At 38.2% G+C, this 24,886-nt stretch overlaps 1 non-coding gene across 1 annotated transcript; it reads right to left on the bottom strand.

The window, feature by feature from the left end:
- Window positions 1-24,004: 24,004 nt before the first annotated feature.
- LOC137242958 (U6 spliceosomal RNA) lies at window positions 24,005-24,112 on the bottom strand. The gene has a single exon (XR_010950423.1). It is a non-coding gene; the product is annotated as a U6 spliceosomal RNA (small nuclear RNA).
- Between the last annotated feature and the right edge of the window lie 774 nt (window positions 24,113-24,886).

Here is a 24,886-nt window from a genome sequence, read left to right as displayed (position 1 = left end):
CCGCTATGCCAAAAGTGCATAGCGGTAAAATCGCATGATGCAGTGGCGTGATAGAGTCGAATAAAGGAGGATTCAGCCAATCAGAATTCTCTCCGTCATTCGACTCTTTCACCCAGTAATGCCAAGTGCATACATGCATGGTTGCATGTGGGGGTGATGGCAGCTATTTTAGTTTTTATATTTATTAAGTATTTCAAATTAACATATAAATTTTGTACATTAGGCCGTATTAAAAATTAACATTAATAGTTTGTTTTTTTGGCCTTCATTGGCATGTTCTTAAAGTAGGTTTATATTCAAAGATTATTTTCGGCTATCAATTTAATAAATTTTTTGTATACGATTTTTGTGTACAGTTTTTTCATTTTTATTAATTTCATCAAAAAATTTTACATTGGGTCCATCGATATTTTTTATTATGTAGGGACCTTGATATATATTTCTATGTTTATTTCTCGGTTCTCTTTCTACTAAAACCCTATCATTAATTTTAATTTCTAAAGGCTTAGCCGATTTATCGCATAATTCTTTATTTCTAATTTTATGTTTGTTAATCAAATTTGTTGCCATTTTATGAGATTTTTGCATTCTATATTTTAGCTCTTTTGTATAATTTTCTATATTATAAATCGGATCAATTTGTTCCTTTTGTAATTCATGTGGCATTGTAGATTTTCTGCCAAATATTAATTCGCAAGGAGTAAATTTATTATCGAAAACCGAACTACTTGTAGTATTATGTAAAAATGTAAAGTATTTCAAATACGTATCCCAATCTGAATACGTTTCATCTTGATATGCACGTAAATTTTCGTTAAAGACTCTAGGATTTCTTTCAACAGTACAACCACTTTCGTGGTGATAAGCTGTTAAGAAATCATGATTAATTTTTAAAAGTTTTGTCAATTCCGAGAATAATTCATTTTTGTATTCCATCCCTAAATCGGATCTAATGGCTTTCATTGTACCATATGTTAATATGAAGCTTTCAAATATAGTACATGCGATAGTTTTTGCTGATTTGTCTGGTACGGCTACCGTTACCAGGTATTTAGAAAGGTCACAAATCATAGTAGCAGCGAACTTGTTACCATAGTTTGATTCTTGAAGTGGACCTATTGTATCGACAATTACTATATCAAATGGTTTACAGGGTGTTGGCGTAAGGACAAGGTTTTCTTTTGTTTTGGGCCTCACTTTATTTAAAAGATATTTATTGCAATTTTTCACAAATGTCACTATATCACGTGTCATGTTTTTCCAGTAATATTTAGTTCTTAATTTGGCATATAACCTTTTTGTTCCACAATGACCTCCTAACACTGGATCTTCGTGATAAATTGTCATAAGTTTTTGTTTCTGTTCATTGTCTGTTACGGTCTCGACAGGGTCCGTTAATATTATTTGTAATGATTTTAAAATTTCATTTCCGCGGATTTTAAAATTTATAATTGTATAATTATTGAAAAATATATAATTTTTTGGCCATTCTAATTGTTTAATATTGTGATTGTCGGCTGCTTTTTCCAGTCTCGAAAGTAACTCATCTAAATTCGTTATTTCGTTAACAGTCACGAGATTAAGTCAATTATATTTTTTATGTTTTAAGTGCGCATAAATTTGTATGTTGGAGATCTCCTTATTTTTATTATATTGTATATTTAATTTTACTCGCGGTATATTTTTTGAAAAATCGTATGAAAATTTATCATAAACTTGTACTTTATTATCGTTAGAAGTCGTATAATTTAAAGTAATATTTTCGTATTGTAATTCTTGCTGTTTAGTTTGTGATCGCATTTTAACGGCTAAAACGTGTTTTGTCGAATCTTTAATTTCGTCTATACTTATACGCGGAAGTGCATCAGCCACAACATTCGATTTTTCTTTAATATGTTCAGTTGTAAAGTTGTATTCTGATAAATCTAATCTGATTCTAGAGAGTTTCGAGAAAGGATCTTTCATATTAAATAGATAAACTAAAGGTCTATTGTCTGATTTTATCGTGAAATGTGTACGTAAACATACGGCCGAAAATGTTTGATAGCAAAATGTATTGTTAAAGTTCCAACTCTATGATTGCTTTTTTCTGTTCGGCTTTATTGAAAGATTTTGATGCAAAGCAAATCGGTAAATCATTATCTTGTTTTTGTCTTAATATAGCGCCACAACCACTCTTAGATAATAAATTCTTTTGAAAAATCAGGGTATTGTAATAGTTGAGGAGACATTAATGATAATCTTAATTTTTCGAAAGCATTTTCGCAAGCATCATCCCAAACAAATTCAACTTTTTTCCGATTTAGACGATTTAGTGGGGTTGCCAGTGACGCAAAGTTAGGTATAAAACGCCGATAATAATTTGCAAATGCAACGAATCGCCTAACAGCATCTTTGTCTTTGGGCTTAGTGTATTTTTTAATTGCGTCTATTTTTAAGTCTTCTGGCAGCAGGCCTTTTGAGGTACATTCATGGCCTAAAAAAGTTACTTCGGAACGAACGAAATTGCATTTGTTGGGATTTAACTGTATATTGAATTTTCTACAAGTTTCGAATACTTTTTCTAAATTTTTGAGGTGATGTGTCTCGCTACGACCGATGACGATAGCGTCGTCAATGTACATTAAAGCTTGATTTGGCGAAATGCCTGAAAATGCTAATGACATCGTACGTGAAAAAGAGTTTGGTGCTATATTTAAACCGAAAGGTAAAACTTTCCAACGAAAAGCTCCTTGATCTGTACTGAAAGATGTAACGTCTCTAGAATTGACATGAAGTGGTATTTGGTGAAAACCAGAAAAAAGATCTAAAGTCGAAAAATAGCTGTATTTCGTTGCTAACTAGTACAATTAAAACACTAGCTAGCTTACCGAATTGCATGGAAAGAACCAATAAAAAGTAATCGAGTTGAGTTGGCTAAGCGCTTTCAGTTGAAACCGCTTAGGTAATTGTCGACCTGATTGATAGTGTTGTATAGTGTTGCATATTCAAAAATAGGGCACTATTGTGAAAGAGCGAATGAAATGAACATACGTATGTGCAGATAAACAAAAATAACAGCGTGGCGGCAGGGTGACATACATACAAACAAACACACGCATTTCATGTATTTTGTTTTTGTAATTCTCTGGGCGAGTGTCAAAAACATACTGCGCTAGAAGTAGAAATGTCATAGCAGCGAAAAAAAGTAACAATTAGCTGATAAACCTCCACCATATGTATGGTTTTGGCATAATGAAACTGTTTAGCTAGTTGAAGCGTTTTCTTCAAGCTCGCTTGAAAAAAAATACACCTAATATTTGGCTCTGCCAAGATTGTCGAGAATGTCGTCTACACGTGCCAACGGAAATTTGTCTGCGATAAGCTTTTTGTTGACTGCTCTGAAATCAACGCGCATACGATAAGACTTTGGCCTGAAGGATCTTTTTTCGGTACCAGAATTAAAGGACTGTTATAATTAGAAAAGCTGGGTTCTATTAAATCATTTCGCATTAAATTTTCGACTTGTTTATTAATTTCTTTACGTTGTGTATATGGTAAACGATAATTTTTTATATGTACTGGATTTTTATAAATTAAACGTAGTTTTTGTTCGTAAAAGTTATTTAAAGTCATACGATTAGTTTTTAAAGCAAATACATCGGCATATTTTAAGCATAAATCTAGCAATTGTTTTTGAGCATAACCTGGCATTTGATTTTTCAAAATTTTCGTTAATTCCTCTAAGCGTTTTTGATTTTTAGAAGTTTAATTGATTTTGTAGACATTGTAGTTGGTGATATCTTCTGTTATGATATTGCAATTGTTGACATATTTTACTTCGTCAGTAACATTTAAAATTTTTATAACTGGATTATTTGTGTCAACAATGCACTTTGCCGTAAAAACACCACTACAGATCTCTTGTGAGTCTACAAAAACAGGATTGTCGCATTTTGGTAATTTAAATAATCGATAAACTTCACATCTTGGAGGAATAACTAAAGAATCGGTACTTGTGCCGTGCAAAATTGGAATATTTAGAGTTTTTAAGCCGGTATTAACAGTTATGCTATCGCTTGCATAATTAATAATGCATTTATTTAATTTTAAAAAGTCTTTGCCGAGTATTCCATCTGAAGGTATATTGAAATCGTCGTTAACTACATGTAAAGTATGCGGTATTAAAAATTATATGCAATTAAGTTGGTTTTTAAGGTTCCTAAAGTTGAAATTGTTTCTGCTGTTATGCCTGTTATATTAATAATTTCATTAATATTAAAGTTACAATTTTGAGATAAACTTGAAATTTTGATTAAAGAAATATCTGCTTGAGAATCTACTAGAAAAGTACATGGTTTGTAGGAATCGCTACATTGAACTTCAATAAAATCTGAATAATTAAGGCTCAAGCAGTAGATGGATTATAATATTTTTGAAGAAGATTGGTTTAATTGTCTAAATCGTGATGCCGATCCCCCAGTGTTCGCTCCTGAGGGTCGTTCACGTTTAAAGCGCGTACATTGGCATTACTTCGCGAATTTGAACGTCTATTATTATTAGTAGCGTTATTGTTACTACTACTAGGCTGATTGTTTCTATTAGTGTTATATCTGTCATTATTACCTCTATTAGAATTATTGTACCTGTAATTATTATTGTTGTAGTTATTTCCATTGTTATTGTTGAATCTTGCATTTGGATTGTTGTACCTATTATTGAAATTATTACCTCTATAATTTCCTCGAAAACTATTTTGCCAATTACCACGAGAACGAAATGGTAGTACTTGTCTTTCTTTTACTTCATTATTACGTTCAACTATCATTTTTGCAACTACGTCTTTTGAGTCACTGAAGGTAGGTGAAGCCAGGATGGATTTGACCAATTCTGAACGAGTGTTCAACCTGCACACATTCACTGTTTGCTCTACGGCCATTTCATGTGCCTTGGCTTGTGTCATACCTTCAATAATCAAAGAACGTTCCAATGCGTCGGATAGTTCTTCAACGCGCTTAGCAAAGTCCGAGTAGTTATTATTGATGACATGTAAGGACGCGATTTTACCAGAAACAACATTCGAGTTGTCCGGTTTTATTCTTTTTCTCAAGGCAGTCTTTATGTCATCAACTGAATTTATCACGGTTGGCAATGCTTCGCGTGGTTTTCCCTCAAGTTTGGATTTCAAAAATGCAATAAAAGTGCTATTTAAATTTTCATCTGAGAAGACTTCAATTAATTTTATTTTGTCGATAAAAGATTCTAATGCCAGTGGATCGCCGCTGTAGTTGTCCCTAATAATTGAGGCGCAACTGGTAATGAACAACTTTTCCTGCTTTGAGGTTGCCATGATTAAAATATAGTTATCCGATTGTAAATCTAAAAATTATTTGTCGAAGGCAAATTAGAAGAATTTGAAGTAGAACGAGAATCGGAAAAGTTAGCTCCGGACTGAAATTGGAAGTGCTAGTTAGTAGGCTGTCTGAATTATTAGACGAATTTGCTGAAGGCTGAGTGTTTATAATATTAGTTACTGACTGAAAATTTGAATTATTATTTTCTGCGATATCTGAGTCATTAAATCCAAAAAATCTTCTTGACGAACTAGTGAGCACCTTCCTTTAGAGCTTGATTTATCGCTGGAATTGCCTTCAGAATCGGACATGTGTTTGAAACTGGGTAATTTTATTGAAAATTATTTTAAAAGAAAAAATTTTGTAAATCAGGTAAATATTTTGTAAATCCGAGTATTATTTGAAAGTCCGGTTAATATTTGTCGCGTTTGGTATAAATTTTGTAAAATGGTAAGTCTGGTTAAGATAATTATATAATTTGTTTTTTGAAAACAAAGAACATCCGGTCTGCGGATTTTCTCTAAATTATAGGCTAGAGAAATGCCTACCCCCCTTCCGTGCCGAACTTATTCGGACTTACCGACTGTCCCCCACTAGGTTAGCCCCGCTAGCTAACCAATGGACATGCTGTCCTGAAAAGGACACTTGGTCTGTGGTTTCTCGCCCCCCAGAATGGGCTTTTCAAAAGGAATTAGGCAAGCGTGTTCCGGTTTTATTTATTTTATGAAAAACCGAAACAGGCTGGTATATTTTTTTTTCGGACTATTGGAAAAAAATATAAAAAAACCGCACTTGTTTCCACAAGCCTAACCAAGATTTTCTTTTTTTTTTCGAATATACGGCGATGTCTACGGCCACACCGCTTTATATCGAAGGTATGAAAAAGGTATTTTGTATCGCGGACGGACCGCTTTATATCAAAAAACTTTATCTTTTATAACGGACGCACCGCTTCTTATCAAAAACTTTATATTGTATCGCGGACGCACCGCTATTAATAAAATTTCCAATCTGTAAATTTTTACAGCAAGCGAAACGCTTGTTTAAAAATTTAATTCTCATATTAAATTCGCGTGGTTTATATATAAGGCAAAAATTTAATTTAATGGCATATCCTAAATAGGGGGGATTTTGGGCAAATGGTCTAGCAAATGGTAAACCCAGATTTAATGTTTTTTGTTTTTGTTTGTTTGTTATTGTTTTCAAATGAATTGCTTACAATTCATTTTTTGTAATAAAATGCACAAGATTCTGAACTGCCTTAATGTATTTAAAATTAGAAAAATTAAATTTTTTTTTGGTGTACTAAAGGTGTTAATAATAAATAAATTCAATATTAAGTTAATTATTTTTAATAAAATATTTTTAAATTTTAAGGTAAATTTTTATTGATATTTAAATTCGGAAAGTAAAGGGATAAATAGGTATATATCGTGTACCTATATTATACGTATGCGTTTTGAAAGAATTGATTGGAATATAAAAATTTATCGATTAGAAAATATTAGAGAATTTATTCAGAAAAATTTATCGATTAGAAAAACATTAGCAAAAAATATATTTTTTTTTTTTTTAAATCTATTTTAGAAAAAATTTTGTTTTTCATATAAGTAATAAAAGATATAAAAGGTTACATACATATATTTGTTGCTGTCGGTCTGGTACTGCGTTTAGCTGATGCTGCGCTGCTGGAAGTTTCGGTGCGGTCGGTATCTCTCCGCTGCTGCCGCCTTTCTGGAAATGCCTCTGTTGATGTTTAAGTATTTGTGGCGTTACTTCATTCGCCGTTATAATGTATATGTATCAAATTTTTGGCGTTTGTGCCGTTAATTAAGTGGAGTGATGCCGTTATGCAATTGCCTTGGTGGCTAGTACAGCTGGTTTCCAAAGTTCATCGGTTTTGTTAAAAATGTTGATTTATTTATTATTTCTTTCTTTAGTCAGTTTTTCAAATATTTAGTTTAGTTGCTTCTATTATCTCTGATTCCTTTTAAAATTGATTTTGGCTTTGTTTCAGACCATTTTATATTCTTTGCTGGTTTTTCAAAATTGATGTACAAATTGTTACCTTTTTTTATTTTGATTTAATTATGTGCAAAATAATAGGCACCAGCCACTGCCAATTCATAATCACTTACACCTTAGGTAGACCTTTTTATTTTCTTTCTATTTAGTCGTTTTTCTGATGTTTTCATTTTTGTAGATTATTTTCCAAGTTCATGTATTTTATTTTTCTTAGTTTTCATATATATCTATTTTTTTTTATAGATTTGAAAAAGAAGTATTTAGTACTTAACCAATATTTTTGTGGTTTCTTTTCCTTTTTGTACGTTTTTTTTTTTTGGCTTTTGGTTTTGGTATATTTTTTTTGTACATTTTTATAGTTGTGTAGTTTTTGTGAAGTACATTTACTTGTAGATAATTTTAAATTGTTGTATTTTTTTTTGGAAATTTTTCAGTTTTTGTATTTTTTGTAACTTTTTTTTTTAATTTTATACTTTTTTGTGTAGCTGTGGTTTTAAATTTCTTGTATTTTTTTTGTAATTTTTGATTTTATAAATTTGTAGAAATTTTTATAATTTTTTTTTTTTTAATTCGAATTTTTCACCTGGTGGGAGGCTTGCCTCCTTTCGGCCACTTGCCGCATTTACAGGGCTTCGTCCTGTTACGGTCGTCATATGGAGGATCCGTCGTTGGACCTACAAAACGTCTGGCGCGCACACTTACACCCTTGGGCTCTTTACAACCCTCACGCACAAATAATGAAAACAGAACTATTTGCATTAACTTTACTTTAAGTTTATTTTTTTTATTTTAATTTGTACAATAGAATAACTTTCCTTATGTTTTATTTTCACTTCACAAAAATTTTAGTTCTTATATCTTTAATTCGCAAAAACTTTAGTTCATATATTTTTAAGTTCACAAAACTTCAGTTCTCATACTTTTCAGTTTCATTACAATAAAATTACTTTTCTTGATCAATTTAGTGTTCCTTAGTTTAATTTTTCTTTAATAAGCACATGCACCGGTTTCATAATTTTTCGGTTCACAATGCCCGAGTGCGCGTTAACCAAGTCTCGTTGTTGGATGCGTGCCGGCTCAATCCAAACTCAACTCAAACTGAAAACTGCTGACGCTTCAAAGCAGCCCTGCCGCTATGCCAAAAGTGCATAGCGGTAAAATCGCATGATGCAGTGGCGCGATAGAGTCGAATAAAGGAGGATTCAGCCAATCAGAATTCTCTCCGTCATTCGACTCTTTCACCCAGTAATGCCAAGTGCATTCATGCATGGTTGCATGTGGGGGTGATGCCAGCTATTTTATTTTTTAGTTTTATTTTTAGTTTTTAGTTGGCTGGCACTACGTGACACTACAGCTTGTCTCTCGCCCAGTGAAAGATGGGGCGACTGTTTGCTCGCCGGCTCCGCCTAGTTGTTATTTCGCAAGACTCTATTTTGGTTTAAAAGAAATGTATGGTCTGGTTTGGTTAGAATTGTGTTAGGGGTTTCTTCACGAATGCAGCTATCGAAATTCGATGAGCTTACTTTTACGTGGTCAGGCGAGGCTGGCAAGTCTCCCCGGGTTTAGCGCCGTTCTCCTAGTTTTTTGACTTATAAATCCAGCACAACTGCCTGCTGGGCTTATTGCACTTATAGCAAGTATTGCTATGAAGTCTACCGTCAAAACCATGGTCGTCGACTCTTTCCGGTGGTTGAATGTGCCTCTCCGCCGCATTTGCGTGTCGCTTGCTGCCTCCGTTCGTATCGGCCTATCCCTAGCGGATAGGTGAAACGCTTCGAGTGTCTCCGCCTTCAAGTTCGTCCAGAGCCTTCCTCCCTCTTCGCGCAGACATTCCTTCCTAAGGTGCTCAAATGATTCGATACGGCAGCCGAAAATTAAATTCCTAATCGTGGGCTTGAGGTTTCTCCGAATCAGGTTGACCAAACTCAGCTCCGGCAATCTTGTCCTCATCATCAGCTCCATTTCCCGCACCACGCCGTAATACTCCTCGAACTTCTCGTTGTACTCTTGCTTGCGCTCGTTCATCGCCTGACGAATTTCTTCATCGCAGTCCGCTTTGAGAAAATGTTCCGCTATCGCCGCTCGGAATGCCTGGATCTTCATGACGTTGTCATCCGGATGTTCTTCAGTGTATAGCCAGTACCCTTCCTGTGCGTGGCCATTAATAAATAGGAGAAAATTGGCGTATAAGTACCGCGACGAGATGTTGTGCTTTTTACGAAGCATGTCAACTCGGAACAGGAATCGTTCAATCGGTATTGCTTTCGGCCCGCCATCGAATTTCAGGTGCCAATCGCGGATGGTCTTCGTCACGCTTCTTTCGTATCGCGCGCCCCCTCTACTGGACGTTCCGGGGTTGGACGCGCTAATCTTCGATTCTCGCTGGTCCGGTACGCACCTCCGCTTTGCTCCTGTTCATCGGCGCTGGCGCTTGACGCTCTAGCTTCCGCGTGCAATAGCAAATCGTCGCGCTCTAATCCTCCCCGATCGCCCGCGCCTGTGTCTTCTAGCGTCGACAGTCTAACCGCCAAACCATTCACGTCCCCCCTAAGTTTATGCTTGGCCTCCCTGACCGCTTCCGTGGTCGAGCGACTCATTTCCAACTGATATTGAAAGAACATCATTTCGAATTTCTGCACTAGCGCGTTGCTCATCACATCGGCGGTTGCGTTGTTGGGGCTGGAATCCACTTTCGGCATGGGCGTCACAGTGTGCGATTGGTCCTGCTTGTCTCGCGTTCCGGCCTCTTGGTTGTTTTCTTGGTTGACGCCCGCTTCAGCGCCGTGTCCCGACACTTGCTCCAATGGCTTGGTGTCATCGTCGGTGCTTTCGTCGACCTCTCCACCCGTAGCGCTCGAAGCCCTGTTCTCTTCCTTGGCAGATTTGTCATCACTGTATATTGCAATATGCGACGCGCTGTATTTCCCGGAATTGACTTCCGAGTTATTCAGGAAAACGATGATGCTCATTCGAGGTCTCTAATGTGTCGGTGCCAACAAACTAGCCGCCGATTAAATGTCAAACTTTCTTACCGGTGGCACGCTGTTATAACCAGTGATTTATTCGGGCCCTCGGATCGCCGAGTGACCCACAGAAGTAACAATGCTCGCAAATTTATTTTCAACAAAAAATCCTAATGTGTATGCAAAAGTGTGATTATATGTTTATCAAAAAAAAATCTCAATATAGGTTCGTCCCTCCGGGAAGGTAGACTTCACTCGGAGAGGATAAAGGCACAAGGCAAATGGTTTTCTACGCTCAAATATGCAATAACGTAATGCTAACCGTACTCTGTCCTACCTAATTTCGTCCGTCTAATTCTGTCCCCTCTCTAACAGTAATCCATTCCAGCCGTGGATGCTTTTAGCTGGCGACGCGCTAACCAACTAAGCAGTCAGTCATCTGCCACTATTGTCCGGATTGAACCTGTTGTTGTTGTTGTTGTTGTAGCAATGCTCGCCCCACCTAATAGCCGCGACCGATCACAAATTGTCATCAATATCCTCTAACGGGAGTCCAAGGAAACTTGCCGTTTTAACAGGGGTGGACCATAAGGAAAGGGGTGTTAGAGGCGTTGGTTCCACATTACAATTAAAGAGATGGTTGGTGTCATGTGGGGACACATTGCAAGCGGGGCATACATTTTGTATGTCGGGGTTGATTCTGGATAGGTAAGAGTTTAACCTGTTACAGTATCCAGAGCGAAGTTGAGCAAGAGTGACACGCGTTTCCCTGGGGAGTATGCGTTCCTCTTCTGCGAGTTCTGGATATTTTTCTTCAAGTACTGGATTCACCGGGCAATTCCCGACATAAAGGTCCGACGCCTGTCTATGGAGTTCACCAAGGACCTGCTTGTGTTTTTTCGCTTCATACGGCTGGGTTCTCAGGTGCCGTATTTCCTCAAAATGCTTACGGAGATGACTCCTTAGGCCCCTAGGCGGTGCTGGTTCGTCAATCAGATGTCTGTTGGGATGCCCAGGTTTCTGGGTATTCAACAGAAACTGTTTGGTCAGCATCTCATTTCTCTCCCTGATGGGGAGTATTCTCGCCTCATTATGCAGATGGTGTTCTGGGGACATAAGAAGACAGCCCGTGGCGATTCTGAGAGCAGTATTTTGGCAGGCCTGTAGTTTCTTCCAGTGGGTGGTTTTTAGGCTTGGCGACCATATGGGTGACGCGTAGCACGTAATCGGCTGGCTAATTGCTTTGTATGTGGTCAAGAGCGTTTCTTTATCTTTCCCCCGGGTACTTCCAGCAAGGGATTTGAGGATTTTATTACGGCTCTGAATTCTTGGAACAATTGCGGCTGCGTGCGCACCAAAATGTAGATCCTGATCAAACGTCACACCCAAGATTTTGGGGTGTAGGACAGTCGGTAGCGTAGTGCCATCGACGTGGATGTTCAATATGGTCGACATTTGGGGCGTCCATGTTGTAAATAAGGTCGCGGAAGATTTAGTCGGTGACAATGCCAGGTTTCGCGAGGAGAAAAAACTGGAGAGATCAGGGAGATAGCCGTTTATTTTATTGCATAGCTCATCGATCTCTGGGCCTGGGCCTGTGGCCATTATTGTGCAGTCATCGGCGTAGGAAACGATTCTGACTCCTTCCGGTGGTGAAGGTAGCTTAGATATGTAGAAATTAAACATAAGCGGGGATAGGGCACCACCCTGTGGCACCCCTTGTTTAATTCTCCTTTGTTTTGATGTTTCGTTTCTGAATTGCACCGATGCCTGCCGACCACCCAGATAATTTGCGGTCCACCTTTTAAGACATGGGGGAAGGGTAGACCCTTCCAGGTCTTGCAGTAACGAGCCATGGTTGACCGTATCAAAAGCTTTTGATAGGTCTAACGCTACGAGTACTGTTCTATGGTGGGGATATTGATTCAAACCGCAATTTATCTGGGTGCTAATGACATTTAGCGTGGAGGTAATGCTATGGAGTTTTCTGAATCCATGCTGATGAGGGGCTAGCTGCAAATGTGCTTGGAAATAATGGAGCAAAATGGCTTCAAGCGTCTTTGCCACTGGCGATAGGAGAGATATCGGACGATATGACTCACCTACGTTAGCTGGTTTCCCAGGCTTTAGTAGCGGGACCACCTTGGCCATTTTCCATTTCTCGGGTATGACAAAGGTGGAAAGAGACAGGTTGAAGACATGCGCTAAATATTTGAAACCCTCTTTCCCTAGGTTTTTAAGCATCGGCATGGCTATGCCGTCTGGGCCCACTGCTTTGGATGGTTTAGCACGACCAATGGCGTCCTCAACCTCTCTAGCGGTGATGGTAATTGGTGACGCGCTGAGTTTGTGTTTATGTGCGTGTCTATTGGCTCTCCGTCTATCTTTGTCGACCGTAGGATGCATTATATATTGTCGGCAGAAAGCGCTCGCGCATTTTTTCGCATCCGACAGCACCTTATCGCCAAAGGCGATGGAAACTTTGTCTTTGTGCTTAGTCGGATTCGATAGGGACTTTACGGTGAACCAAAGTTTACCTACACCGGTAGAGAGGTTACAACCTCTTAGGTGCTCTTCCCATTTCGCCCGCTTGTGTTCGTCCACAAGCAATCTGATGCGTTGGTTTATGTCCCTTATTTGGGGGTCGCCTGGATCAAGCTGTCTTATAAGGTCGCGTTCCCTCGCTAAGCTCGCGGCCTCCGCCGGGAAGTGGGGCCGGATTTCGGGAATTCTCCCGGCGGGAATGAAATGTGCCGAGGCGGATTCAATAACCTTACGGACGGCACGCTCCCCTTGGCGGGCATCAGTCGGGATAGGGAGGGCAGCAAAGCTGCTGTCTGTTGCAGATTTATATTGCTCCCACTTTCCTTTTTTGAAGTTTATGAAAGTGCGTTTTTCGGTGACGATGAAGTCGGCGGTACGCTCGAACGAAATAAGTATGGGCAGGTGGTCGGATGCCAATGTTACCATCGGCTGCCAGTTGACGCAGTTTACGAGTTCTGTGCTCACGATTGAGATATCTGGCGAGCTATGACAGCTTCCTACCATACGTGTGGGGGCGTCTCCGTTTATTGTGCAGAACGTCGTTTCGTCTATTTGATGCGCCAACATCTCACCCCTACTGTCCGCCCACAAGTTTGAATGCCATAGGTCGTGATGGGCATTGAAATCGCCTAAGATAATGCGATTGTTGCCAGTGAGTAAGGCCTCGATATTAGGGCGGTATCCACTGGGGCAACAGGTGACAGGAGGGATGTAGATGTTGATGATTTCAAGATTTGCATCGCCTGACCGGACAGATAGGCCTTGACGTTCTAAGACATTGTCCCTGCGGTCGATGCCAGGATCAAATATATAATATTGCACAGAGTGGTGTATAATAAACTCGAGGCCGCCTCCATTTCCGCTCTCGCGGTCTTTCCTGTGGACATTATAACCAGAGCAGGTCTGCAATGAAGATCTTGCTGTGAGTTTAGTCTCTTGAATCGCAGCAATGCGGATGTTGTGCCGCTTCATGAAATCGACTATCTCCGTAATCTTCCCAGTTAGTCCATTACAGTTGAACTGCAGAATTCTGAAGTGCATGAGGGGTGACGCCGCCACTCTAGGGGTAAGTGACGGGTGACTACGCCTAGGTTGTGGAAGGCCAGGACGCAATTGCTGTTGTGGCCTTAGGACTGGGCGCCCTTGGGCAAGCATTGGGGTACCCGGATGATTTGGGTTTGCGACCTGGCAACATGGCTCGATGAAATCCGTCGAGGGGTTGCCGTCGCGGAGACCAGAACATCTAGGAAAGTGGCACCACCCAAGGCAGGAGCTGCATTGAGCGGATGTCGCAAACCTATATATTCTGTGCTGGCAGACGGTGCAAACGGAGGCAGGGACTAAGAGTCTGTTTCCCTGACCTGCACGATTGCTGACAGAAAAGAGGGGGGGGGGGGGGAGAAGAAGACGGGGGCAGAGGCTGATGCTCAGCATTGCTACCAGCTCTACTACGAAGGTAGTAGTTATGAGTGGTATCAGCTGTTTGAGTTGTTGGCGCCGTGGGGCGCGAGCAGCAACGGGTACTTGTTGTGGCTTGCTGAGCAGCGAAGCTGCTGGAAGGTAGTGGGGATACGCTTAGGCGTAGAATACGGGACGCCCTTGGGCGTGAGCAGCAAGGAGCCACAAAAGATTTATAAAAGTTACGTGCACGTCGGGTTTTGGGATCAAGCCCAGAACAACCTGTCCGATGCAACCATCCCTTGCACGAGACACACTGAACAGAGTATGACCGTCCTAAAAAGATTCTTTTCTGGCAAATGCAGCAAAACCATTTCTCAGGACCGGGGTCAGGAGACGGACCCGGATTGGGTTCGATACCTTCCCGGAGTAAGAGAATATGTAGCAGTCCTGCTGCAAAGAGCTGCTGGGAGGATGACAATTTGTGGGAGGGACGAAACAAATTAAATGGGGTCACACTGAAATGACAGTCCTTGGTCGGGAAAAATCCCGAGTCGCTCCGGTACATAGAACCGACTGCCTTGGGAAGCGTCCGGATTGAACCTCACCTAAACAAGCTGACAGACGAGCGACTCCATTCACTATATCCCCCCATATCGATACTATTGATCAGCTCTACGGGAGCTAAGCCAAGCTACCGACATCTCGAAAAAAATATGAAAAATTGGAATTTGGCTCGCAAGGCTGTGGGCCCCACGTTGGGCGCCATTTCTGTCACGTATGGGTTGTCATCCAGTGGTGGAGGGAACCCAAACTCTCACACTAGCCTACACCCTCACTCCAATCCACTCGGCATGTCGGGGCCGGCGCCGGTATGGTTGCATTTTAGCACGAGCTAGCTCGCCGGAGGGTGGAGCCGTGGGTGTCCGCTAAACATCCCATTAGCGGTGAGCTAATGTGAGAAGGCAACAACCTGGCTAGGCCACTCTGACATAATCGGTTTAAGGGCTAGCCGGGGGAGATCTCATCGGCAGCGTCTGTACACCCAAGGTGCGGCTGCAAGCGGGCATCTGTCTTGGAGCAAGCATTTCGCTATATAAACGTGCAAGTAATATTTTCGTCCCCGCTGAGCGGGTTGTGCGCTGGGCTTGGGACCCGCCACGTAAAACTATACTGCAATGAAATATAACAAAAGCCTCGGATAAATACACTCTCTATTGATGACGACCATGGCAAACGTTTGAAGGACAATGAATTGAGGGCATGCACCTGGAACGTCCGCTCCCTGAATGGAATTGGTGCAGATGCCCGGCTGGTTGATGTCCTCGTCAAATGAAAATCTGCCTTCACCGCCACCCAAGAAATGCATTGGACGAAACAAGGAAGAAAGAATATCAAAAATTGTGACATCTTTTGGGGTGACCATACGAATAAGCGCAGTTTCGGTGTCGGATTCGTGGTGGGAGAGAGACTTTGTCGCCAAGTTCTGGCGTTGACGCCTGTGGACGAGCATCTCGCCGCTATCCGAATAAAAGCAAAATTTTTTTTATGTATCATTTATCTGCGCCGATTCGCCGACAGAGGAGAAAGACAATGAGGCGAAAGACACTTTTTATGAACAATTAGAACGCACATACGAGCGCTGCCCCGTCATGATATGAAAGTCGTGCTTGGCGATTTTAACGCCAGAATGGCCAAAGAAGGTGTTTTTGGCCCTACAGTCGGAAAGTTCAGCCTACACAATGAAACTTCTCCTAACGGACTGAGGCTGATTGGGTTGACTTTGCCGGTGCCCGAAACATGGTCATATCCAGCACGAGGTTCATGCATAAAAAGATACATCAAGCTACATGGCTGTCTCCTGATTGAAATACTCGCACGATGAAAAGACCTAACATCGACTCGGACCACTATATCGTTGCAGCCAAAATACGCACCCGCCTCAGCGTGGCTAAAACCAAAGAACAAAAAACACAAGGAAAGCTAGACGTCGAAAAGCTTCAATCACAACTGACTACCAATGATTTCGCAACTCGACTCTTACACCTGCTATCTGAGAGCACAACTCATCCTGAAGGAATACAGGAGCAGTGGGAGCATATCTCCAAAACACTTCGTACTGCCGCCGAGGAAAAAATTGGTTGCCGACGGCCGCGAAAAAACAACTGGTACGATGAAGAATGCCGCGTTGCAACCGAAAGAAAAGACGCTGCCTACAGGGCTACGTTAAAAGCGAGCGCGACAAGAGGAGTGTGTGAACACTATCGTGAGTTGAAAAGGGAAGTGGGGTTTTAAGACCGGGGCAAGATCCTGTAGGAACGAAAACGACGACCTTGTAACTGATGTCCAGAGAGTGCTTCGATTATGGAGGGAACACTTCTCTGCTCTCCTAAATGGAGGCAGCAATTCACCGTGCAGAGATGAAAAGCCCGATCCCGCAATCGATGGTGATGGAATATATGTCCCCCCGCCCGATTATGACGAAGTTAGAATAGCAAAAACCGGATTGAAAAACAACAAGCCCGTGGGCGCTGATGGATTACCTGCGGAGCTATTCAAGTACGGCGGCGAGGAGTTGGTTATAAAAGATTAAAATGAAGTAATTGGTTTTGTCAGTTTTTAACATCAATGAGCGAATGCTTCTTATTCAAATATTGTCAGCTTATTTATACTAAATTATTCTAAACATATTCTTACATACATATTTACTTTAAGAATACATACTTACACGCATATTTACCCTAAGCATACATACCTACATACAACTCGATACAAAATATATACCTACACATCTGTGTTGAGTTGTGACTTCTGTGGGAAATGCAACGTTCGCGAATTTGCTGGAATCCAAATTTGGTTTGGTTGTGTGTTGTACACACACCTGTATTAAATCGTGTGAATTGCTATGTCAGCAACAATTATCAGATGCCTTTTTATGTGTTGATGAACATTTAGACTATTTTTGTTACAGGGTAGCATATTAGCTGATTTGAATATTTGGCATTAAATTGTTGGCTGTTTACTCCACATCTCCCTTTTTTCAGAATGCTTATGCATTTGGAGACTGCATGAGCATTCTACTTTTATTTAGTTAAGTATAAATTAATTCTACTTTTGTATTTTATGTTTGTAGGTTGAAAATTTTCTTATTCTACTAATTTAAGTCTATTTTTGTGTATTATTATTTTCTTACTCTTTATGATATTGATATTCTCTATGTTAATGGGAAATTTTTGCTTATCCTCATTTCCTATTCTAGATGGGATTAAAGTGTCAGTAATTTTATTATCATTATTTTCTACTTTATAGGCTATTAGAGTAAAATTATTATTTTCATCGATTTTTTCTACCTTATAGGGCCCTTTATCTAACTTATGCCCTGCTTCATTTTTTACTAACACTACATCTCCTATATTTATTTCCTTATAGTGAATATTTTTATCATAACTAATCTTTTGTTTTTCTTTAGCCTCTTTTACTAATTTAAAGGCTCTATCCTGTGCTATTTGTAACCTATATTTAATTTCTTTATCGTAAGCCTCATAGTTGTATAATGGGCTTACCATATTTTCTTGTAAAAATTCGGAAGTCTGGGGTTTTTTGCCAAAGATCAATTCGAATGCACAATAGTTATGGACTGTAGATGGGGTAGTATTGTAACAATATGCAAAATATTTAAGATACTCATCCCATTCACCTTTGTTAATGGATATGTATGAACGCACATATTCATTGAAAGTTCTATGGCTACGTTCAACAGTGCCTAAAGTTTGGTGGTTATATGGCGTAGATGTTTTGTGCTCAATATTGAGAAGCTTACATAGTTCTTCAAACAAGCTGTTTTTATATTCAGATCCCATATCCGTTATTAATGTTTTCATATTTCCATAAACTAAGAGGCAATTTTCGAATATGGCTCCGGCTACTGTTTTCGCATGTTTGCTCTGTATAGGAATTACAACTAAGTATTTAGTCAAATCACATATCAGAGTGACAGCGTATTCATTTCCATTTAATGATTTTGGTAAAGGTCCAATTGTATCTATTTGGACTGTTTCGAACGCTTTCGGTGGTGTTTCAGTCAAAATCATTGGTTATTTCAAATTTTTATAAATTTTATTTTTATTACAATTATCGCATTTCTTTATATATTTTCTTATATCATTTTTCATATTTTTCCAGTAATATTTTTGTCTTATTTTATTAGTTGTACGATTTATTCCTGGGTGGCCACCATTAACAGGATCATCGTGATATTTTTGAAGAATCTTTTTAATTTTATCATTTTCCGTCACTTGCACAACCTCCGGAGTTAATGCAATAGTTAAATTTTTGAGAACTTTGGTACCTATATCCTTAAATGTGTCTACTCGAGTATAATTAAACAATTTGTCTCCTAAGGACAACTGTATTTTCTTAATTCCCAAATTGCCGGCTTTTTCCATAAGCCTGGTAAAGAATTGGACTAAATCAATCTGCGCCTCAACAATTTGATTCTCTATATTTATTTCACTACAAATTTTCTTTCCTTTTTTGAAATATAATTTCGGAGGATCGAAAACGAGCTGGACTAGTCTTTTTACTTCACATTTATAAAGCGCTTCGTATATTATAGGGTTCTCTTTGTGAATTTTCTTCTCTTCATTTCTATTACTGTTATTACTGGATTTTTTTTAGTTTGCGATCTTGTCGTGACTTTCATTATTTTACATGCCTGTACTGACATTTCTTTTAAATTATTGATATCTATTCGTGACAGAGCGTCTGCCACGTAATTTTCTTTTCCGGCTATATACTCCACCCCAAAGTCATATTCCTCCAAATCTAACCTGATTCAAGTTAATTTAGATGAAGGGTTTTTCATTGAGAATAAATACGTTAAAGGTCGATGATCCGTTTTCACTGTGAATTTTCTGCCATAAACATATGGTCTAAAATATATGATTGCCCAATGAATGGCTGCCAATTTCTTGTCGATCGTGGCTTTATTTATTTCGCCTTTTGTAAATGATCTTAGACGTAAGCAATAGGCAATTGTTTTCCTTCATATTCTTGGCTTAGCACAGCACCGCAAGCATAACCACTAGCGTCGGTTGTAATAAAGAACTCTCTATCAAAATTAGGATATTGTAGGACTAGTGGACTAATTAATGCATTTTTTAGGTAGTTAAAAGATTTCTCGCAGTCGTCTGTCCAATTGAAAATTACATTTTTCTTACCAAGTTTTGTTAGAATCCTGACGTATTCCGCGAAATTTGGTATGAATCTTCTATAATAATTACAAAATGCGACAAATCTTTTTGCTTCATCGGCATTTTTGGGAGTTGGGTAATTTTGAACGATTTTAAATTTATTTGGGTCTGGTAAAATTCCAGTACTTGTGCAGTTATGTCCCAGATAAGTAACTTCTTGACTGAAAAATAGACATTTGTCCGGATGTAATTTTAAATTATATTTTCTGCATGTGGAGAATACATTCCGTAAATTTTTAATCATATGTTTTTCGGAGCATCCTAATACGACTAAATCGTCCATGTATAAGAATGCTTGTGATGGTTTGAGACCTGCGAATGCCAACGCCATCATCCTCTGGAATGAGTTTGGAGCTACTTTGAGGCCATAAGGCAATATTTTGAAACGATAAGTACCGTTATCCTCTGTAAAGGATGTGATATCTCTTGACTCTGGGCTGAGTTCTATTTGGTGAAATCCTGACATTAAATCTAGGCATAAGAAATATTTCGCTCTTCCCAATTGATCCAGAATGTCATCTATTCCAGACAAAGGGAATTTATCAGCTGTTAATTTTTTATTTATTTGTCTGAAATCAACAACTAATCTCCACCTTTTTTCTTGTTTGCCCGGAAGGGATTTTTTAGGTACCAATAAAATAGGGCTGTTGTACTCTGAGGTTGATGGTTCAACAATAGGTGTATTTTTTTTCAAGCGAGCTTGAAGAAAACGCTTCAACTAGCTAAACAGTTTCATTATGCCAAAACCATACAGATGGTGGAGGTTTATCAGCTAATTGTTACTTTTTTTCGCTGCTATGACATTTCCACTTCTAGCGCAGTATGCTTTTGACACTCACCCAGAGAATTACAAAAACAAAATACATGAAATGCGTGTGTTTGTTTGTATGTATGTCACCCTTCCGCCCCGCTGTTATTTTGTTATTTTTGTTTATCTGCATATTCCTATGTTCATTTCATTCGCTCGTTCACAGTAGTGCCCTATTTTTGAATATGCAACACTATACAACACTATCAATCAGGTCGACAATTACCTAAGCGGTTTAAACTGAAAGCGCTTAGCCAACTCAACTCGATTACTTTTTATTGTTGCTTTCCATGCAATTCCGTAAGCTAGCTAGTGTTTTAATTGTACTAGTTAGCAACGAAATACAGCTAATATCATCTAGAATTAGTTTATTTACTTGTTTATTTATTTAATTTTTATGTGCTTGAGGTAGTCTTTAATTTTTAATATACACGGGAATGTTATCTTTCATATGTAACTTTTGTTTGTAAAAGTTGTTGGTCGTGATTGGTTCTGTATCTAATGAAAATATATCAACGAATTCTGAGTATAATGTGTTGAGTGATTTACTAGCGAATGGCGGAAAATGTTTATTCAATCTTTCTAACTTTTCTTTATTATTAGCTTTACAGTGAGGTGTATTTTCAATTATTACATAATCCTCTAAACTTTCTGTTTTGATGTCATAATCTTGAATGATTGCATGTTTATCTGGTGTATTTATTATTCTTATTAAAGCTTGATTTGAGTTTACTATCGTGTTGGCTACAAAAATGCCATCAGTCAATTCTTGATGAGGTACTAATAGTTCCTTATTGTGACTATTGATATGAACCTGTCTAATTACTTCGGCTCTTGCGGGTATTGTAATGCTATTGACTGTTAGTTTATTTGTCATTTGTATAACTATATCTTCTGGTAATCGTATGGTCGTAGTATTAGGCTGCCACTATTTTTATTATAATCTAAAATGCAATTCTATTTTTTAATGAATTCGAGTCCCAAAATTCCATCACATGGGATTGGGAAATTGTCTTCTACTATGTGAAATTGTGTGTCCTATTAAAAGACTATCATCTGTTAGATCTGCTCTTACTGTTCCAAGTGTACTTGTTATGTATCGGCCAATACCTTTTAAATCTATGATCTGTGAGTTATTTATTGTGATATTACTGTCAATTTGACCCTTCTTTATTATTGAGATATCCGCTCCTGTATCTATCAGGAACGTTGAAGTTGATTTATTTAAGGTAGTATTGGAAGATATGTAGCTGTTAGATGCAAGTTGAATGTGCATATTTTATTACCGTTAAAATTTACTGTTGGAGTGGAGTTTGCTGGTTTTCCTGTTGGTTTACACTACGGAGATTGCTCGTGTTGGATGATCATGATTGACCTCCAAATTGCGTCTTGGGAAATTATTATTTTGTCTATCACTATTGTTATTATTATATCTGTTAGTATTACCGTAATATCTCCGGTTTTGGTTACCTCGATAATTATTATTCTGTTAGCTTCTTCGGAAGTTACCTCGGTAATTACCTTGTGAGCGCGTCAGGCGTAACACTGTATTTGGGTTACCCGTGACTTCAGTACAGCTATTCGCAAATTTGAAAAAGCCTCGTTCATAGTTGTGAACGTTCCTGCTTGCATTATCAGTTTAACTCTTACATTAGCCGAGTTCTTACACATGGCCTTTACAGCTGATTGTGTGGCATATTTGGTTGCCACGTCAGGTGCAAGACCGTCATATATGTAAGCACCTTCCAACGATTTTGTTAATTTTTCGATTTCAGCAGTGTGATGGTTAGCTGTTTTACTGCGCTGTTGGACGTTTAGGAGTTTTGCCGTCAAAACTTCTACAGATTCACCTTTAATTGCTGAACTCAACTTTTGCCTTATTGCTAGTATTGAATTTTCGGTGCTCAAAAGGTTTCTAGCTGTTCCCTTGAGCTTAGTTTTTATCATGGAGACTGCTATGGTCTCTGAGTATCCTTAATTTGTTCTAGGATATCTAGTGCGTCTAAGAAGCTATGTAAGTTCTCATGTTCACCATCAAACTCAGGTAGAATTGACGAAGCCTTTTTTAAGAATTCTACTGTGGTTTGTGCCATTTTGTCTTTTCTTGTTTGGTAGTTTGGTGTCTCTGTTAAAATTTCTTTTTGTTCTTGTTTTTCTTCTTCTTTTTGCTCTACTTCTTGTTCCTCTTCTAAATCGGATGCTGACTCCAGCAGGAATGTGCTAAAGTCTATTTCTATTTCCTTCTTGAAAGTCGTTGGTACTATGAATTCTATATCATATCTTGCCAGTGAGGACACCAATTTGTCTCTAATGCTGGCAAAAATTTGATATGCTTGGTCTTTTCGATTGCCGTCTAGTTTACCGTTTAACTGTTAGATTGTTTTCCTATTCTGTTAAATGCTTCAACTATTATTTTAAGGTGCTTTACTACTGTTTCTGCCTTTACTTTTGTGTTTTTATTAATACATTTGTAAGATTTTTCTCCTATCGTTTTTTCTTCTATGAGTAGTTTAACGATATCTTCCCATTTACCCATTGGGGATGGCAGTTAAAATTTAGTTAAACCTTATCCAAACCGTCGGCGCGGCTGGCATATCGCTTTTTTAGGAATTTATTATGGGTTGAGTAGTTTCAGAAACAAACAGATGCAACTAACTACGCAGATGATTAGAAGCATGATCTTAATAGTATCTAGTGCCTCAGTATGGTCTACTTCTTGGACTGAGTTTACAACGTTCGCCGTTGGTTTTTTTTTTATTCTTGGCCTCCCATCGTAAAAAAAATATGAAGACAAAAAAAATTTTTTTTTGTTTTTTTTTCTTTTATACAATTTTTTTTTTTTCAATATTTTAATCTGTTCTTCCCATAAATTTGACTTCCCACCCATATAACTCTTCAGCTGCTGTTGCGTGTGAGTTTCTAACATTCCATATTGTTCGTTCCCCAGGCATCTCAATAACTTTCCAATGACTTTTCCACCAAATTAAATTAGAGTTTTTTCCTCATCTACAATTTTAATTTCATTTTTAAGGTCCTTAAGTAGGCTTTTTACATAAGTTTTAATTTTCCTTGGTCTTTCCATAATTTTAAATCAATGGTTTTACAAAATTGTTTTTATTTTTTTTTCAACACCCTAATGTTTACATTGCTGGATTCGGTTTTTTATTTTTATAATTATTATTCCTTAATCCCTTAATTTCTTGTTTTAGTTGAATTTTTTCTGCCTGATTAGTGCTTAAATTTATTTTTTCATAGATCTTGGCTATTGTTTTTCGAATGCCAAATTGCTTTCCTCCTCTTTTTCTTTTCAATTTGACCGGCTTTGGAACTTTAAGTTCCTCAATTTTTTTAATCCTATTTCTCTTTCTGTACTCCTCGATTGTTATTGGCTTAGGGCCTTGCTTGGGTTTCTCAGGTGTTTCGTTTTCACCTTCTTGTAAATTTAAATTTAGTTTAACTAATTTGTCGAAAATTTTGTCAAATTGGCTTTGATTTTGTATGTCCTCTTCTGGGAACATAGCTTAATAATAAGTATTAGTAACAAAAGTTTTTACAGCAGAAATTTAAATTTTTGCTTGTCAATAGGCAGCCGTTAGGTTGCCCGAATATTTTCCTGCTTAAAAATAATTTTTAAATTGTCAAAGTAAGCTAATATACCTATTATACTTATAATTATTAGCTGCTAGTCCTGAACGCTTCACGATTTCGGTGTCATCCTTGCGCAGGGGCCATGCTGATCTTCTCTGTATCATTCCAATGTATGTTTTTTGAGGTCTTCCAATTGCCGCAATTTTTACTGTTGGTGCCCGAATTTAATTATAATTTCTCTTCTTTTTTTTCTTTTACAAGGCTTAGGCTGTAATCAGCCAGTAAAATCCTTACCAATGAATTAGGCTGAATAATCAGAAAGTAGAATCATAGGCAACGATCGCCATATAAAAGATTAAAATGAAGTATTTGGTTTTGTCAGTTTTTAACATCAATGAGCGAATGCTTTTTATTCAAATATTGTCAGCTTATTTATACTAAATTATTCTAAACATATTCTTACATACATATTTACTGTAAGCATACATACTTACATGCATATTTACCTTAAGCATATATACTTACATACCTACATACAACTCGATACAAAGTATATACCTACACACCTGTGTTGAGTTGTGACTTCTGTGGGAAATGCACCGTTTGCAAATTTGCTGGAATCCAAATTTGGTTTGGTTGTGTGTTGTACACACACCTGTATTAAATCATGTGAATGGCTATGCCAGCAACAATTATCAGATGCCTTTTTACGTGTAATGTAATGTAATGTATTTATTTATTACGGCTCTCCTAAGCCTAACTTAAATCTATTTTACATTTTTATAATTGTCTTCTGGACTATGCAATCTAGAATAGTTACATCTATGTCCTACCTTGGAGTACTATGGATGGGAGACTTTCAGATCATGCGAACAAAGTGTTGTGCTAGTGTAGTATGTAGGCATTTTACGAATGTTAGTAAAGCGCGAAGGCAACATCTGCACGGCGATGCACTGAGTTAATCGAGTGATGCGT

This window comes from Eurosta solidaginis, chromosome 2 (genome assembly GCF_040869045.1).
Source record: "Eurosta solidaginis isolate ZX-2024a chromosome 2, ASM4086904v1, whole genome shotgun sequence".
Lineage (NCBI taxonomy): Eukaryota > Metazoa > Arthropoda > Insecta > Diptera > Tephritidae > Eurosta > Eurosta solidaginis.
The sequence above is the reverse complement of the archived record's forward strand: the minus strand, read 5'-3'. Positions and strand labels throughout refer to the sequence as shown.